Source organism: Neovison vison, chromosome 7 (assembly GCF_020171115.1).
Source record: "Neovison vison isolate M4711 chromosome 7, ASM_NN_V1, whole genome shotgun sequence".
NCBI classification, from domain to species: Eukaryota; Metazoa; Chordata; class Mammalia; order Carnivora; family Mustelidae; genus Neogale; species Neogale vison.
Window position 1 is genome coordinate 23,147,988 of NC_058097.1, and position 20,261 is coordinate 23,168,248.

Consider the following 20,261-nt stretch of genomic DNA (forward strand, 5'->3'; position numbering starts at 1 on the left):
GCATCTGCCTTCAGTTCAGGTCAAGATCCCAGGGGGTCCTGGGATGGAGCCCCACATCCAGCTCCTTGATCAATGTGGAATCTGTTTCTCCCTCTTCCTCTGCCCCTCTGCCTGCTTGTGGTGGTTTGCTTTCTCTTTCAAATAAATAAATAAAATCTTTTTAAAAAGAGCAGAATGGAAATGAGAAAAAATGGTGACTTTACATCGGATAAACCTAGCAAGTACTGCATCAGCCAATTGGATTAATGTTAACACCAACAGTGATTAAGTCATGTGAGGAGTATGTGCACTTGATATGATATCATGAGAATGACACGTCCCCCTGTAATCTTCCTTCCCAAAATTCAAATGCCGGTCTAATAATAACAAAATAACAGAAATCCCAGCCAAAGGACATTCTACAGAAAACGGATCAATTCTCCTCAAAAATTTCAAGGTTACCAAAAATTTTTTAAAAAGGCCTCAGAAACTATCATAGCTTAAGAGGAACCCAAGGAGAACCGAAAACTAAAGATAACATGGTACTTTGGATAGAATCCAGGAACCAAAAAAAGAACATTAGGTAAAAACAATTGAAATCTGAATAAATTATGGATTTCAGTGATCCTGATAAATCAATATTGGTTAGTTAATCTGATAAATGTATCATAGTAATATAAAATGTTAATAATAGTAGAAAGGGCATGAGGTATATGGTAGTCTCTATTACTGACATAAATGTATATCTAAAACTGTTATAAAACAAAAATCGCACTGGAACGCTATAGAAGATTTCAGCTGAGGTATATTTTTATTTAATAAACAACCCAAAGCCAGGTACTCAAAGAATAATGCAATAACTAGCCCATAGATTCTCTCTGTAGCATTTGACAATTTGATTTTATGATCTCTCACATCCTTTCCTCTTAGACATAAATTTCCTGGCAGTGGAATGTATCTTCTTTGTCCTCGTAGTCTCACAGGGTCTAGCGCATTAGTTCACAAATGTAAGTGCTCAAAGGTTTTGGGAGAATTGAAGTAATACATATTAATGGTTCCATAGAACTAGGTAATGGATGGATTGGAAACAAAATGAATATGAGCATTTGTAACTACTGTAAAAATTCTAAAAGCTGTTGTTGAATATACAACATGGATTTAGTAGTCAGTATCATAATTAATGGCCATTGACAACTAAAGGGAGAAGATTACACTTTAACTGGTACCTATGTTTGAGTCATAAACATTTCCAAATTCTTGATTTCGGAAGTAAGTGTCTACTGTGTATACCCCGAGCGACTCAGTGAATGTTCACTCACGTAAAAGCACAGCAAACTTTTAACATTCATCCGTTTAATGATCATCATTCCTACTTTTGCAAGTAACTTGCAACATGTAAAATATAAAGTCAGTTTGAGTCAGATGGATGCCTCTGGACACCTACAAATTGCTTTGTGGTTGCTTAGTAGAATCCACTGAGCTAACCACGGGGCCCAGCTAAACACCAAACATCTTCATAACAAAACAGTTTCATTTATTTATTTTTAAAGATTTATTTGAGAGGGGATGGGGAAGGGCGGAGGGAGAGAATCTTCAAGCAGACTCCTCCCAGAGCATGGCTCCCGACATAGGGCTCAATCTCAGGACCCATGAGATCCTGACCTAAGCTGAAACCAAGGGTTGGACATTTGACCTACTGAGTCATCCAGGTGACCCTGTTTCTTTGTGTTTAATAATCACATTGCCTTTATACCTATTATACCCTCTGCTCATAAATCCTCTTCTAGGTCATTTCCATGGATGTTAAGAAGTTGTGTCGAACAGCAAAATATACTTTGTGCAAAAGAAACATTAGAACAAGTGCAAAAGTGTGTTCGATGAGAAAAGTCTATTTTATGAAACAGAACCCCCACCCCCCACTTTCTAGATATAACCATTATATTTTAATATTCCTATTTCATGCATAGAAAACTTTATTTCTTTTCCTCCTTTACACAAAGTGGGTACACTTAGTTTTTGTTTTTTAAATAAATGGAAGGTATTCTATTGTATTACCATTTCCTAATTTATGTAAGTATGCTCCTAGTGCTGGATATCTATTTTCAGTCCAATTCTCTTACGAACAGCATGGGAGAAAACCTTCCTTCACTTACAAATATGTCTAAATGTATATAACACATGTATATGTATATCTGTAGGAAAATTCAGAAGTGTTTTTGCTCATAAAAAACACAAGTGCATTTTTATTTTGGCTAAATATTGCCAAACTGACCTCAAAAGAGATTGTATCACTGATAAGGACCTAAAGAAAATAAAGGGGTGAGGAGAAGGTACAAAATAGTTCAAACCAGGTATGCTGCACTGGGTCATTTGGTGGTGGAGAATGTGAACACAGAGACACCAGCTCAGCAGTAAGAAAAGAGACTGTGACAGAGCAAAGAAAAATGTGCTCTGAGACAAAGAGAATGCTTGTCAGCTTTCTGGTTCTGGTCCCTGTAAAGTCTGGTTGTACTTCTGTTCCCAAAGCTATAAAATATTATTGAAACGATGTTCTCACATATATAATTGAGCAAACTTCAGGGAGTTTCTCGTTTTGATATTAAAATAGATTTGACTGATACACAAGTTCTCCATGTTCCCATCTGACATTTTTCCTTGTATTGTAAATTTTGGTTACACCAAATTTAATACTCCACCTTAATAATGTCTAATTTTTTAAAGAGATCTAACAGCATACTGATAGAAACTTGAGAAAAACCCTTGTATTGCAGACATATTCCCTCGAAGCAGAAGTGACTTCCACTAACAGAATATCGGATCCAGAAATTCTTTTCTATGGATTTTGTTTTATCTACTGCCAAGTGTTGTCTAAAATCCAACTAACTCATGTTTTTTTTTCTTTTCCTCATTGTTTTATTGTCTTTCCCACTGTCACATTATCATGTCCTTAAAAAAAAAAAAAAATTCAGAAGACAGGCCTTTTGTAGGAATAGAATTAGAGATCCAAACGGCCTTCATGTCCTCTAACATCTTGTGATCATCATACATGTTCAAAGGCTTTGATGAATACTCAAAAGTAAGATTAGAAAACTAAGTTGCCAGGAGCTCTAAAATCATTTAAGTGCAACCTCTTTTTGAATTCAGCCACTATTCGATGTAGTCAGGGTCTGAGAAATATTAAAGTTTTAGAAAATCTCAACCATCCATCAGCTGCAAAGTAAAGGCTTTAAATTCTAAGCCTGTTACTCTTCTCCTGGGTCTATACCCATAGATTATATGGTAGTTTGGAAGACTGAAGCATGCTCACAATCTCATTTTATTTTATTTTATTTTAATTTTTTAAAGATTTTATTTATTTATTTGACAGAGAGAGAGATCACAAGTAGACAGGGAGGCAGGCACAGAGAGAGAGAGGAAAGCAGGCTCCCTGCTGAGCAGAAAGCCCGATGCAGGACTTGATCCCAGGACCCTGGAATCATGACCTGAGCTGAAGGCAATGGCTTAACCCACTGAGCCAGCCAGGTGCCCCTACAATCTCATTTTAAATAAAAGACAGACAATAGAGAAATTAAAATAAATGAAAGCAAAAAGGCAGGGGGATGCTGGACTGGGAATGATTCTAAGGACTCTTACAATACTTCCAACATCTTCTACTCCCCTCCAAAGTTTTACTGATGGTCAAAGGCTCAGAGAATGAAAGGCATTTGTCCCCAGGGTCACACAATTTATTCTAATGACTGAATAGATCTCAAGTCAATCTGGTTTTATGGCATGATTAATAAGGATATACACTCAGGCCAAGCCTGGATGGAGGAGCCCAGGTGCCATTTGATTCAAGTGTTTAGAACAATCAGTCAGCAGCCCTATGTCTAAAGCAGAAGCTACTCAATGAGAAGTACGCAGCTAAAATTTATCCGACTCTGTGTTTTGCTTTTGCTTTTCTTTTCTTTTCTTTTTTTGTTTGTTTGTTTGTTTGTTTTGTTTTCTTCCCCCTTCTGTCTTTACACTTATATTAATTGGTCCCAATGTTGAAAAATAGAGGGACTTCCCATAAAAGGGTGAATTTCTGGTGTCTCACCAAGGTGAATCAGTTATTTCAACACAGGGCCAGCAAAGCTGGCTTTGAGGTGTAGGCAGTCTGGTTGGACAGGAAATACATGATCTCAGTCCTCTGTGCTCCCAATCAGCTTCATTCACTGTCCTTAACTGCTTAGCACTAGCATTTGAAATTTCCCTTAGGTTTCATAGGAACATCATCATGTCCTATTGGTGTTTCTTTGGAAAGGTCCACTTTGCCCTTTACACAAGATGCTTCCATGGAGAGTGCACCACATTATATTGTTGTGGCTAAAAATGTGGACTTGGGAATCACTCAACTTTGATTCAAATTCTGGCTTTCTCACTTGCTCCTTGTGAATTGGGCAAACTATTTAACAACATCCTGCCTCAGTTTTGTCAACTGCAGAAAGGGTCTGGTAACATTACCAAGCTCATTGAGTTATTGTGGGTGTTCAGTGAGTTAATCAAGAATACATTTGCCAGAAAATGTCCCATATTCTTTAACATATAAGTATTAGCTATTATTATATTGTCTTCTTAGATCTGTCTATTGTCCCAAAACGCAAATGAGATTTATAAAGCAAAGTCAATATGGGAAACTCCAGGTTCACAAATGTAGACTTGTTTTACTCAAAAACACGCATTGTTTTGTAAATGAATGATCCTTCCACTGTACGCTCTACCATAATCATCAAACTTTTAGTGTTTAAGTGAGTCTATATGATTTTAATATCTTTGTTCTTAGACTCTAATTTTGATATAATAACAACTTAACAAGAAGAGAAAAGGAAACATAAATCAAGAGCTTGCAAATTCTGTTATTGTCTCTCAATGACTCCTTTCTTCTGTAGTCTTTTTTTTTTTTTTAAGATTTTTAACATTTATTTATTTGACAGACAGAGATCATGGGGTTGGGGGCAGCAGCCTCCCTGCTGAGCAGAGAGCCTGATGTGGGGCTTGATCCCTGGACCCTGAGATCATGATCTGAGCCGAAGGCAGAGGCTTTAACCCACTGAGCCACCTGGATGCCCCTCTGCTAGTCTTAATATAACAATAAACTGTACAAATGAGGGATTTTTCTTTTCCAGTTAGCAACTCAGAAATTGTCATCTTGATATTGTTGTGGGTTTTTTTTTCTCTTCAAACAATTTTACACACATGGAAATGGTATAGATATATCTTATACTCTTCAGCATTTATATATAGGTAATAAAAGGAGTATGATCAAAAAGGAAACTACCTAGACTTGGAGCTAGAAGAGTATATCCTAGCTTGAGTACTTACTAGCTATGGGATACTGTGGAAGGAATGAAGTTCCACACAGGTTCTTACAGCAGGGATCTAGTTACTGAAACCAGTAGACTCAGAACAAGGAAAGAATCCACTTCTCAACTTGGACTACAAGGTAGGACATGAAGACAGGAGTTTGTCTGAAGGTACAGGAGGGAGGTCAGGAAGCCTCTGATGTCACCTCCTGTACTGTTAATATACACACACTTACATGCACTGATAAGGTGATTTCCATAAGACATACAGTGCATTTCACATAGGCAAACTTTCTGTTCTTACAATTTCCCCCACAGAACAGGAGCCACCCCAGCATTTATTTTCCCATGATTCTCTTTGCCTCTATCCTGGAACTGTTTTACTTTCAGGAAGGAAATGATGATAATGTAAGATACTGGTTTTATATCCTTGGATCAGTGGCCAGGTAAGAAAGTGTACAATAAATTAGAATTTTAACAAAATGGACATGATGATCCCATACAAGTGGTACTGAAATGGTATATTTCGTGGTGATACCATGTATAAGTAACATGAAATTAACTGAACCCACTCTAAATTTCTGAACATTTTCATAAGATACTGTGGCAATGGACTTTGTATTCTCAGCTACTATGCTTAACAGGCAGTTCACAAAAATGTGATACCAACTGGAACTCTACATAATTCCATTAAATGGAGTTGAAAACTCAAATCACTAAAAAGTCAAGACATTTAGCTAGATAAGGGGTTCACCATTCTTGGATATTGACACATTCTAGCAAACTCAGAGAGATAATCATCAAATGCTGTTTTCAGGGAGTTTTAACCAATACTATATGCAAGACTTGGAAAAACAACATCAAACTGTTCACTTCAATGGTGTCCTCAGGCTGACAAAATTCTTCTCAGCTTACTGAATGCTGTCAGTGTGTTTCCCTCTTACGCTTTATTGTTTTGCAGGTCATCATAAATATAGGGTATCCATTAAACAGTCTTGCTACAAATCAGACACTACAGATGATATTTGAACATTTCCACTACCTAGTACTTAAAATGTTAATTTGTTCTTTCCCAGGAGCAACTGAAACATCTGGTGTTACTTCCAAGAGAAGTCATTGGTGCAGTCTGCCTTCTGAATGGGAATGTGATAGGTGAGCTAGAGGGTAAACCAATGCCCCGTGTGACGGAAAGTAGGCTCAGTGGAAAAAGGAAGCAGATAGTTCTTAGTAACATACTTCCCATAAAAATAGCTGGAACATCCACTAGATTACTTCATTTGCAAATGACTCTCATCTACTTCTAAAAATTTTTGTAATTTTGACCTAGAAATATCGAAAAATCAAAATTATTTTCTGCGGTGATGGGGAATCTATCAAAAATACCATGAGGTGGCAATTTACATCTTTCTCACACCATATAGCTTGTCCCCATACCTAAAGTTGGACACTTGAGTCAAGACTCACTGGAAGAAATTTAGGCATTGTTAGATCAGAACTCTGAGACCATTTATATTCTCAGAGAGAAGAAAACGAAAAGAGGTATTAATATTAAAGAAAATGAAAAGAGGAAACACTGTAGATATGGTTAAAAATTAAGATATTTTTGTTAACAACTCACAATTCTATGCTTTTATTTAAGATAGAGTACAGTCAGTAAGAGGCATGCTTGTTCATGCAACACATATCAAAAACCATGGGACTTAACACTTGGAATTTCTATAAAAACGTATAAAAAACAATAATTCTACAGCTCAGAAGTGGAGGATGGTCTTTCTGAAACAAGAAAGGAGCTTATCTATACCTCTGTTTCCACCTCTTTGATGGTTGAGGCCATGAAAGTATATCTTTATACATTGTGTGCTCAACACTTTAATAATCTCCTAAATGCATTAGTCTCTTAAATTATGTAAAGAACAAGATTTGGAGTTACAAACCAGAGTTACAGTAGTACTAACTTTACACTAATATTTTCTCTTCTTTAAGTGTATTAGTTTCTGACATCATGTAGAAAATAAAAAGTACTGTTACAAGCCATTGTTACAGTAACACAACCACTTGTAACTCCTCTTGCATTTAGTTTTACTGAGATCTTTATTTCTCCATTCAGTTCCCTGTTCCTTGGTGTTACTGTTTCACCTTGCAGGACTCCCTGGAGCATTTCTTGGAAGGAAGGCACCTTAGAGGGGTCATGGACTTCCTCAGCTTTTGCTTATCTGAAAATGTCTTCATCACTCCTTCACTTTTCAAGGATTGTTTTGGTGGAGATAGGGTTCTTGGTTGACAGGTTTTTGTGTTTGTTTTTTAAGATTTATTTGTTTATTTTTTAGAGAGAAGGAGAGTACAAGCAGGGGGAGGGGCAGAGAAGAGGGAAAGAATCCTCAAGCTGACTTCCTGCTAAGCCATCCAGGTTCCCTGACAGTTTTCTTTGCTTTTGCGTGTGCGCACATGTACACATGCACGTGTGTGTGTGTGTGTGTGTGTGTGTTTTAGCACTTCACATATATCAGTTCCCTATCTTCCAGTTTCCAAAGCTTCTGATGAACAATTTCTGGATATTCTCATTGAGCATCTCCTTTATGTGACAGTTTGCTTCTCTTGCTACTTTATAGACTCTTCTTTTTGTCTTTTTCTTTTGAAAGCTGGATTATAATGTGTCTTGTGGCCAGCCAGTCTCTGAGTTTATCCTGGAGTTCATTGAGCTCCTTGGATGTTTTTATTCAAGTTGCTCAAAAAATTTGGCCAATTTTCAGCCACTGTATCTTCAAATATTTTTCTTTGCCCCTTTCTCTCTCTCTTCTTCTAAGACTCTCACAATACATATATTGGTCCTCTAGATGGTTCCAGATACCTCTCAGGATCTGTTCACTTTTCTTCAGTATTTTTTCTTTCAATTTCTCAGACTCAGTAATTCTAATTCTAATTATACTATCTTTAACTTCACCAATTCTTTCTTTGTCTCATCAAGTCTGCTTCTGAATTCCTTCAGGGATTTTTTTTTTTTTTTTTTTTTAAACATCAGTTACTATACTTTACAGCTCTGGGGTTTCTTTCTTTCTTTTTTTTTTTTTTTTTTAGGTTTTCTATCTCTTTGTTGATATTTCCATTTTGTTCACAAATTGTTTTCTTCACTTTCTCCCCATCTTATTTTAGTTCTCTGAGTATCTTTAAGACATTTGTTTTAAAGTCTTTGTCTAGTATATCTGCTATGAGATCTTTTTTCAGGAATAGTTTCTGTTTTGTTGTTGTTGTTGCCCTTCTTCTTCTTGAGTGGGCTCTACTTTCTAGTTACTTTTTATGCTTTGTCATTTTGTTGTTGTTGTTATTGTTGAACAGTGAACATTTGAATCTAATATGTGGTAACTCCAGAAATCAGATTCTACATGTTCCTAGGGTTTCCTGGACTTTGTTGTTGTTGTTGTTTTGTTTGTTTGATCTTTGTAGGATGTCTCTGTGCTGAGGATCAGCCCGAGGTATAAATTTAAAGTTTCCTTAGTTCTTTTCTGAACCTTTCCCTGAACATGTACACTTTCTAATCTTCCCTGTATATGCAACTGATTTGAAGGACCTAGCGTTTAACATAGAGCATCTGAAAGGAGAAAGGAAGTCACTTTCATTCAAGGGAAGGGTCCTTGCAAAAATGGAGGGATGTGCAACAGTTTTTGCCTTCCTCTCCATAGTTCTGTTATCAGAAGCAGCAATCAGTGATCAGAGCAGAGATTCCAAATATTTAGAGGACAGGTCTTTTTTGTCCACCCTGGTTCTCACAAGCTGTGTGTAAGATGTTCCAGGAACATGTGCACTACTGCCTGTCTGTCATGAGGCTGGTGGTGGAGAATGGCTAACTGCTACTCTGCCAAGACCTCAAATTGACTGAAATTAACCATAATTTACCCAGCCAAGCCTTCCCCTGGAAGTTTCAAGCTTTTGTCAAAATCCAGAGTTCTAAAGTACTTATATCAGAAAGATCGTGCCAGTGTAATTGTGTTTTAGGTGGAGAGACAGATTCCTGGGTTTCCTGCTTTGCCATCTTCCCAGAATTCTCTCTACTTTCCTCATCTTTTAAGTTGGCATATATCTGTATGCATAATAAATGCTATAGATGTTATCCCACAGGACTAAAAATAAGATTGAGATTGACCACATCTTTTCCTTTTTAAAACACTGAAGGTGGGGGCGCCTGGGTGGCTCAGTCGTTAAGCGTCATGATCCCAGGGTCCTGGGATTGAGTCCCACACTGGGCTCCCTGCCCTGGGGGAAGCCTGCTTTACCCTCTCCCACTCCCCCTGCTTGTGTTCCCCCTCTCACTGTGTGTCTCTTTGTCAAATAAATAAATAAATAAATACAATCTATTAAAAAAACAACAACAACAACACTGAAGGTGGCCATTAAAAGTCAAATGTAATGGAAAGATTTCATTTACTGGTAGTATCACCTAAATCTGTTTATCAGTTCAACAACAACATTCATATATTGTGAGTTTCCAAGGTAGATGTCATTAGAGTTAAATAATATATAACATCTATTTCCAGGAATCTTATTTGTTATAGCTTAATTGTAGAGATTGGACTCTTGAAAGGAGGAACAATAATTCAGAGCTATACGGGCTAACTGTTCACTGAATACTACATGGTTAAAAACTGAGATGGATTTAAGAAGGCGGAGTATTAGGAGAAGAATTTATTGAGGAACGCGATGCTTGGTCCAGGTCTTAAAGGATATAATGAAGAGAAGGCATATTGCAAACAACATCTGAAGTATGCCACTAGTATATAAAAAATGGCAAGGTTAGATTGCTTATAGTTTCCTTTCTTTCCTCTCAAAAAACCAGAGTACTATTTTTTTTCTTATTTTACCCTCAGAAAAATACCTTTTTTATCTCATGAATGACTAGCTAATCTTGAACTACAGGTTCTTAACAAAATAGAAATATGAAGTTAAATCAGGACTTGGCTGCATTTTGCCTGTGTTACCATGAACAAGTTGTTCAACTGAAAAGCTGATCAATTGTGCCTATCCCATATGTTCATTTGAACTTAAAATGAGATAATGCACCTAATTTGTTTGGCCAAGTGTCTTCTATGTATACATGTCATACATGAGCACTGCCTATTCTGGAATTTTGATAGGTAGGAACATTTATCTCTAACAGCACTCCTGGGAGATTAAAAAAAATTAAAGACAGATATAATTACTTTCTTCTTGAGCATGGCAGAGCAGTCTAGCCAGGCTGCCAAGGGCTCTGCCAGAAAGAGGGTCTGCTTCGATAGCTCCTGAAAATGCTAAAATTAAGGCATGTGAGGAATCAAGTCAGGTGGGAAACTTGTAAACTACAGAGGGGGGACTAAGGAAGAAGAAGCCATGAAAACCTTTTGGGGCAAACTAAAGCTAGAAAGGAAAAAGAAATGATAATGGAAAACCATAGTTGAGGGATTCAGTAAAGTGAGAACAGAACTTCTCAGAAACAGTCATTCCTACATTTTCCATGGTATAGAGAAGCTGACTGTGTTGCAAATGCTATGGATAAAGGGGAGAGTGAAAAATAAGTGTAAATAAGGAATATAGTATATAGGGAAATGGGGACATAGTAACTTCGTTGAAAAATAAAAATTTTCTATGGCAGTCAAATGTTAAGCTGTAGCCAAATCTCCCAAATGTCTACAGCTTAAAGGGCGAGGTATACTCTGTGGCTCAGCTTACCTGAAGCACGTTACAAAATTTCTAGAACCTATTGGTGAGTACGTTACTTATGTTACTTATGTCAACTCTATGCATTTCTCAGAGTCTTTTGCCAAAGATAAAGGAAATTCTTATTCCCAAGTGATGCATCTTCCTACTTGTCACCATCTTCAGTGTTTTTCCCCTTTTAGTGCCCTGAATTGTTATAGGCTTTATAATTGTTTTCTTTCTGTTGGGCAGCTTCTATTTCCATTCAAACTTCCGGTATACCTATTCTTAATATTCTTATGTTCTAGACAGGTTATTGATAATAGAAACTTATAAATGTACTTTTTGTTTCTCTTTCCCACTACTTCCCCCTTATTTTTTCTTAAGTATATCTGAAGTGGATAAATGATGAAAATCTCAGAGAGGTTGTTAAGAAAAATCTTTCTATGTATAGAAGAGAATAATGGTCCATATAAAATTTACCAAATTTTATATGCCTGATAAATATTTTCACTCATAACCATGTTTAATGTTGGAAGGACTCTAAAATTTTTATGAGAAAATTATAACATATGTTTACAGACAGGAATATAATTTTATATTTATAGGCTGGCCAATGAGTTCATGAGCCACATATCTCCACCTCTTTAACTTTCAGATGAAACATTGGATTTTGGTATCTAGAACACAAAGTACATTCAAATGATCCTATTTTTTAGTAAAAGGATTCTCTTAAAAACAAAAAGATAACCATAGGAGTTAAAAATACAGATTTTAGGGGCACCTGGGTGGCTTGGTGGGTTAAGCCTCTGCCTTCGGCTCAGGTCATGATCTCAGGGTCCTGGGATCAAGCCCCGCATCAGGCTCTCTGCTCAGTAGGGAGCCTGCTTCTCCCTCTCTCTCTGTCTGTCTCTCGGTCTACTAGTGATTGCTGTCTGTCAAATAAATAAATAAAATCTTTTTAAAAAATACAGCTTTTAGAATTACGATTGACTCATAATCCACATTTTGTCACTTACTGATTCTGTGACATTGAACAATTTAATTAATTTCTTTTAAGCCATAGGTTCTTCATCTGCATACGTAAGGAAAATAGTTTTAGATATTAAGGGAAATTACATAAAATATTTCTTATGTAATGCTTTCCTTTTCCATGATCTGGGCAGAAAAACAGTTCTATATTATTGCTTCGAGGTGCAGGAATGTGGCAGGAGAGAAGGTAGGAAACTCGTCCAGTCTCCTGTCTTTGGTTTTCAAAAGCTTAACCTCTTAGGAGATTATGCTTTGTGGCTGTGAGACTAAACATGAAGACAGAGTGTGATAATACACAGAATAAAAATTAATGAGTGAAGTTTAGTAAGAATTTGAGGTTTATCTGTGGCTCCTAAAAAAAAAAAAAAAAAAATCAAATGAACAGAGAAGCACACAAAGGAAGAAGAAACAGACCCACAAATACAGAGGACAGACTGATGGTAGCCAAAGGGGAAGGGATTGGGGGATGGATGGGTAAAATGGGTGAAAAGGAGGAGGGGGTATAGGCTTCCAGTTATGTAATGACTAAGTTAAAGGGATGAAAGTTACAGCATAGGGAATAGCATCAACGTTATTATAATAGTGCTGTATGGTGACAGGTTGAGCTATATTTGTGGTGAGCACAGCATATCATATAGACTTGCCACATCACAAAGTTTTAAACCTGAAACTACTGTAACATTGTGTGTCAATTATACTTCAATAACAGTAACAATAATAATAATGACAAAAAGAATATGAGAAGCCTATCTACACTAAAAACTAGGAACTTATACTCTACCTTCACCCTTTGGGCTGGTAGTTGAGATTGGGGATGGGTAACTAGGGAAGGAAAAGAAGCTAAAAGAAAAAAAAAATCCTTACAGATTAAGGAATACAACTTTACCAAATGTGTAGATACAACTAGGAAAATGTCATCAAGGCTTGATCAGGACTTGGAGCTCAATCAAATTTCATGGATGGGGACACCTGGGTGGCTCAGTGGTTTAAAGCGTCTGCCTTTAGCTCAGGTCATGATCCCAGGGTCCTGGGATCGAGCCCCACGTTGGGCTCTTTGCTCAGGAGGGAGCCTGCTTTCTCTTCTCTCTCCCTGCCTGCCTCTCTGCCTACTTGTGATCTCTGTCTATCAAATAAATAAATAAAATATTTTTAAAAAAATTCATGGATGGTTCAACCTCCCCCCCATAATCACAGCAAGCTCTCTTTCCTAACAGTGACCCGCGGCCCCAGGAGCCAGGACCTGACAAGTGATACCCAGCATAGCGATACCAGTTCCATCCTGGGATTCTGTAAGAGAGGATAGCCTATGTAGATACAGTCATCTAGAGAATGAAGAAGGTCCTAATGTCATCACAAACCTAAAAATATAGGAGCAAGGGAAGCTCTCCATCCCTAACTAGGTTAGCACTGTGCAAGTAGAGCTGTAATGGTTCACCTTAAGATCTCCACTTCAACAGCGCTAATATAGTGGTTAAACACCACTTCTCCATCACTATCACCATCAACATGCACATGACAAGAGAATGGGAAGACCAGCCTAATTCGGACTACTATTAGGATTACATCATCTTGAGAGACAGAAAAAAATAGCTGTAGACCTAAGCCAACATTCATATGCAGGGGCTGGCATAGTGCTTTCTTTGCACCAAATACACGGTCAAAAATGGTATTTGTTTTCTTTCGTAAATTGTCTTTGCCATCAACACAATAACAATCATCATCACCGCCAAGGGTAAGATCATTAAGGCTCACAAAGGGGAAAAATCATTTTCCCAACAGCACATAGCACATCAGAATACCTTTGAAGCAGTACTGGGTGTTTAGAATAAAGATCCCCGAACTGGGGTGTGAGGACACCTAAGTTCCGGTGTGCTATAGTTGATTGCCTGAGAAGTTACAAAGTTTAGCTTGAAAACGAGACAAACCTCTCAAAATACAATCAGCTGCGCTTTATATTTGTTTTATTACTTTTTTTTTTATTATGAGAGCATTCAGCTGTCATACCAAACGGATGCCAACATCTGCTACCCTGTATTTAATTTTCCTAAAAGGAATGGCTCATCTGTGTGCCAGAGTGTCAGAAACAAGAGGACTGAATGTATGCCTCTGGAGGGCAAAGCTGACCTTTGTCTCTCTGGTCAGAACCTCTTTGGTTGTCTGTCCAGCTCATGATGACAATGGGTCAGCCTGGGGCTCCGACACAGCAAGACGCTCATGAATTTAATCAGTTGGATGGTACCAATTCTCACAGAGAATGAGACAATAAATATCAACCCGCTCTTCAGCCAATTCTAAATTATCTGTATGGGTGATGATCTGTAGCCACAGTATGCACTTATTGTTCATGCTCACCAGGATTTTCTTTTTACCATGTTTTGCATGTTCTCAAGTCCTGTGTATGGCTTTTATTGCAAGAAAAAAAAAATCAATTCCCAGCTTCCCTTACAGCTACAAGGCAGACCTGTGAGTTGGGTTCTGCCAACCAGTCATGCTGATATGAAAATTTAATTTGAAGTCAGCAAACAGGCATAGCAAGGGTGATGGCAGAGGCAGCTGGGGTGTATGGTCTATGGTACTGGTGAAAGTTTCCAGTATGATGCAGAGGTGCACGTTAGTGCTAACAGCTTCTGTGTAACAAGTTAAATCCTTAGTGTGGTTTGGAAGTTGCTCCTGTTAATTCAGCTTACAGCAGGCTTTCTAAGGATTCTATAGGATACTCAGTAATTATATTACATTTCTTGTTGCTTACATATGTTAGAGTCGATTCTTCTATCTACAAAGAGAAGTCCTCAACATATAATAGAACAATGATAAAGAGCTCTATTATCCAGAAATTATGAGTTGAATCCTGTGCATTTGCAAGAGGATGTGGGACTGGAGATGGACTTCTGAATTTAAAGGAGGGGAGCGAGGGAAAGAGAAGGAGGGAGAGAATTGGGAGAGCGTTCCCCATCTTTCTTCCAGCTCTACTTACCCGCTCAAATCAGAAGTTATGAGGCCCCCACTTGGACAGAGCCTACTTCTATTCCCAGGATTTAGCAACTTCAGTAGAAGAGAGCTGACTTCCCGGCTAGTTCCAACAGGGGTCTAGAATTGTGTTCCTCTCGTCTCAACCAGTTTTGCACGCTTCCCTCTGAACTAACTCGGTGTCTTCAGGAGACACACACTGCACAAAGCACATGGCTAAAACGTTGCTTGCAACAATTATTAAGGTACTATGTGAGACAGATGATTTTTAATCTGTGATTAAAAAAAAAAAGACATCAGATAAAGCACTTTCATGAGACTGAAACACTGCCCACTGTACAAAGAAGGCCTGAACGATAAAGCACTTTTAAAACGAGACTATGAATGAAGCAGACGGAGAACTTAGTCAAAGGACGGCACTTTCCTTAGGACACCTGCCAATTCCTGACTACTGGCAACGCTAACCCCACCACCCCTCAACGTCATCCCCATACTCTTCGGGTTTAGAGGTTGAACTAAGTCACGCTCTTCCTTCGCAGTTCTTCTTCAAGTGCCCTACATCCATTCATCCACACCAGAACCTGAGTACCCAAGGAAACAACACAACATCAACAAGATGAGTGGGAAGAGGTCTATTAAAAAATAACCCTAAGGACGCCTGGGTGGCTCAGTCACTTAAGCGTCTGACTTTGACTCAGGTCATGATCTCAGGGTACTGGGATCAAGTCCCCACTAGGGTCCCTGCTTCGTGGGGAATCTGCTTTTCCCTCCCCCTTCCCCACCCCTACCCCACCACTTCTGTGGGTTCAGGCTCTCTCAAATAAATAATAAAATCTTTTTAAACAATAAAAATGAAAGTAAATGTAATTAGGGCCAATTACAACCCCCAGGCTCACAAGCTTAAAGAGGGCTTATTATTATTGTTGTTGTTATTTTATCACAACCAGAAAAGACCGAGAGGTCAAATGTACTCAAGAGGGCTTTGCGTCTAGAATGAAAGCTCGAATTTATTAAACACGTATGTCTATACCAATACATTTATGCTAACATACCCACAGTGACAGATTCATTTGCACACTTGCACGGTTACACACATGGACCCACATACACTTTTGCATAAGATTTCTTAATTGTTCAGCAGGAGAGGAGCTGCTCCAGGCTCCGAGGCAGGTAATCCAACTAACTTATGACACCATAACACTTACTCTAATTTACACTTTACAAACAAGCCTAAATATATCCTCCCTTGAGCTGAAACAGTAATTCAGCTTGTGCTTACCCTAGAACTTAAGGTAACATTCTCTTTCTGAGGTTAGAAATTATGCCTAATATATGCAATGTTTCCCTTTTGTAATGCTAATTAAAACAAAGACTGAAGTAGACAACCGATTCAGGTTATTTATGCTGAACCACCTGCACCGCCCTTCATTTCATCAAAACAAAATACAAAACTGGCTTTTGTTTTCACCAAGGGCTACATCAATGCTCCGTACATTTTTTTAAAATATGTAACACTTTAGGGGGGCGCCTGGGTGGCTCAGTGGGTTAAGCCTCTGCCTTCAGCTCAGGTCATGGTCCCAGGGTCCTGGGATCGAGCCCCACATCGGGCTCTCTGCTGAGCGGGGAGCCTGCTTCCCACCCCCCACCCCCCGCCTGCCTCTCCGCCTACTTGTGATCTCTGTCTGTTAAATAAATAAAAATAAAATAAAATAAAATAAGTAACACTTTAAAAAAGTAATATTTGAATGTGATGTTAACTGAACGTTGATTGTCAGCTTTAGCCTAGCACTTTATAGTTATTTATATACAACTGTAGTTTAGATACTCAATAAAATTTTGAGGATGAACTTACATGTCTCCTATTTAGCACTGAAAACAAAACTTTACTGTCCATTAGTAGAATACAACGGGAACATCCCAGGATTAGGAGGAAAAAAAAAAAGAGATATGATCATGGTTTTTATTTTTTTAAAGATTTATTTATTTATTTATTTGACAGAGAGATCACAAGTAGGGAGAGAATCAGGCAGAGAGAGGGGCAAAGCAGTCTCCCTGCTGAGCAGAGAGCCCGATGCGGGCTTCGATCCTAGGACCCTGAGATGATGACCTGAGCAGAAGGCAGAGGCTTAACCCACTGAGCCACCCAGGCACCCCTGATCCTGGTATTGATATTTATCTTGTTTTTTGGTTAAGCCAGAGGCTTAGAATGAGATGTGATTAATTGTGCTCCAAATACCTCTTCTATCTTTAAACTGAGGAATTATTGACATGTCATTGTTACTTCCTTTTCATAAAGCGCGGAATGAGCACATAATTTCCTTCTGGGTTGTTGGGCAAGTTTGATTTTAAATAGTGTCACAACGGAAGTGCCATGCACCCAGGCTTCTGCCATTCATACTACAGAGGGCACAGATTTTCTTCCTGATAAAGGGAGGAGAATAAAGACACTTTCTCTCCTGTAACAGCAGCACAGACAGAGAAAGGGGCAGCATCCATGGAGGACAGTCCAAGTGCTGAGGAGATTCAGCAAATAATGATTTTACACTCCTGTGGCACAGTGAGGAGGTAATTGCTTCACAGCATTTTGATCTAAAAGATATTTTGCTTGAAAGAGATATCCAGTTCATACATTTATTTTAGTAAGTAAAATAGACATTATTCCAATTTAATTACATATTTACTTATTCAAATGAGGTTAAATTAGACATTTTAATGTCTGCTCTTCCTTGTTTAAACTTATCTCCCTCCACATCCCAAAGGTCAGGGTGGACTGTGGGGCACTCTGTGGGCTTGACCAGTGAAATCCTGGAGGCGTAATTACAATATCTCCTATCCATGAAATGCTGTGACGTCATCAACATCCACCATCAGAATGGACATCCCAAGGGGTTTCCAGCTCAGTGGAGCCATAGCAGTGGCTGCATCCGTGGTTGTGCTAAGTTAGTCAACCTGGTTGCAGCAACTTTGGAAAGGAAGTACCTAAGTTGTACCAGACACCAGATTTGGCATTTTACCTGGATAATTTCACATAGTCCTTACTTTAACTCTGTAATATAGATACTACTATGCCCACTGAACAGATATAATATCTGATCCTTAAAGATGCTACATACATTCCCAAGGCCACATGGTTAGTAAGACACAGAGCCAATATGTGAACTGCTTTGAAAAGGCATAAGGAAGATGTTCTCAAAGGAAAGGGTGCATATGAAGAAGAGTGAGCCAAAAAAGTGTGCCCAATGTAGTTTCAAGACATACTAAGGAGAGTAAGTGCCAGTGTCTGTCTGAGAAGATAAAACTGAGAATTAATTGGGTGACTTTCTTACACCCAAGTGCAGGTGTGCACTGTTTGCAGCATGGGACAGGCTGGAGACATTTGAGAAGAACCAACACAAAGCAAATAAAAGAATCACTTTTCTTTACTATACTATTAAATTAAAACTATTATTTTAACTGTATTTAAAATATTGGTTTATTCCATCTGTGCAAGAAGCATCCAGTTTCTGAGACAAAGACAAGGGTTAGCACTTGGACAAGTAAATGAGAGGATGCATCCATCCAAATAACAGGTGAGTGTTTCGGTGACATTTTACGTAATAAAAATTTGTAGGCATCTTCCCAGATTACAGCAATTCTCCATTCTTCCTTACCAGCGTCCTTCGTCTCCTTGGGTGAGTCCCCTTACCCAAATCCCCCACCCCCATAAGCTCTAGACAGAATTTTTATGTTCATCTCTGATCCAAGCTAATTTTCTAACTAGAAATTTGGAAATGGGACTAGGAGAAGTTATTATGATCTGTTTTCTCATGGACAGTAAAGACTCACGTTCTCTTTTGTGGATATTTTTTTCTTATAGATTTGAACAGCAGAGTTGGAGGAAATTTCATATGATTTCTAGTTTCTGTCTCTTATCTTGTCTACGCTCCTGCTCCTAAATTCCATAAGGTATCTTCATAGCACTTAGATTTTTTTAAAAAAGCCAATATGACTTGGTTTCTGTAACTTAGGAAAAAGAAAAAAAAAACTCAACAAAATTGATTTAAGTAACATGTATTTTTAAGCTTTTATTATTATTATTGTTATTATTAATCTTGAGGAATAAGCTAAGGCTTTCTTAATGATGCTTTCTCGTCTTTTATAAGACTGTAAGGTAGGGAACCCTGCCAAGTTGTATAATAAGCAGACATCTGGACTACATAAATTTTATATAAGTACGTAAGATTAGATTCTGGGACTTAATCAGATAAGGCTTACTCCTTTCAAAATGCAGCTTTACGGAAATTTAAGATGTGCTGTATTTCACATTATCAAATGCCTCATAACTCCTTACTTTACTGAATATGAATACATCATGAATGTGCAATTAGAAAATTCAAACCAAGATGAAGAAAGAGCAGTTGACACCATCTATCACCTTGTCCAAGTATAAAATTTGGTCTTAATTACACTAATTAGAAAATAGACTTTAAAAACTGTGCATAATTTTCAACAGGATAGTAACATAACTTTTTTATGTTTCATAATCAGTTGCAGAACTGTGAAATCCCCAATCGGTACCATTGCTAATTTATAAGCTGCATACTTACAAAGTGACGTTAGCTCTTACTAAAAAAAAAAAAAAAAAAAAAAAGAAAGGAAGAAAGGATATTTGCCTTTCTTTGTGTGTTACACAGGGATTAAAGGATGAGTACCCAAATAGACTCAACTAGATTGTGTTCATTCTGTAATGTAGCAGTGAGTCCTAAAAACACTTATCTGTTGCTTGAGAATAATATCATCTATCATTTGAGTATGATTCCTTGTTGACTTGAATCCAATAATACCAGTCTTCAGGATGCCACCATATAAGGCTCTGACTGCCATCAGCTATACCTGAATGTTTTTCACTAAAGCCATCATGTGCTAGTCAATGGAGATATGGCCAAAGAAAGTACCTAAATAACTGAAATTAAGTTTTTATTTCTGTACCCATTATATTAAAATGATTGATGACTCCATATCTCTATCTCTATATTGATCTCAGCCAATTTTGATGGTATCTTTGAGATGGGTTGAAAAACAGGCAATTTGTAAAATACATATGGAATTCACTCCAGGACTGTGGTTCTCAAACTGGGGAGGCAATTTTGTCCCCCTCATGCTCCCCATCCCCACCCCCCAGTTGGGCTGCCACCTGGTACAGGGAGTGTTTCCCAAGTTTTGGAGACTTCTTTGTAGTAACTGGACTGGAAAAGTGCAGCTGGCATCTAGTGTTAAAAGACAGAGATGTTGGGGCGCCTGAGTGATTTAGTGGGT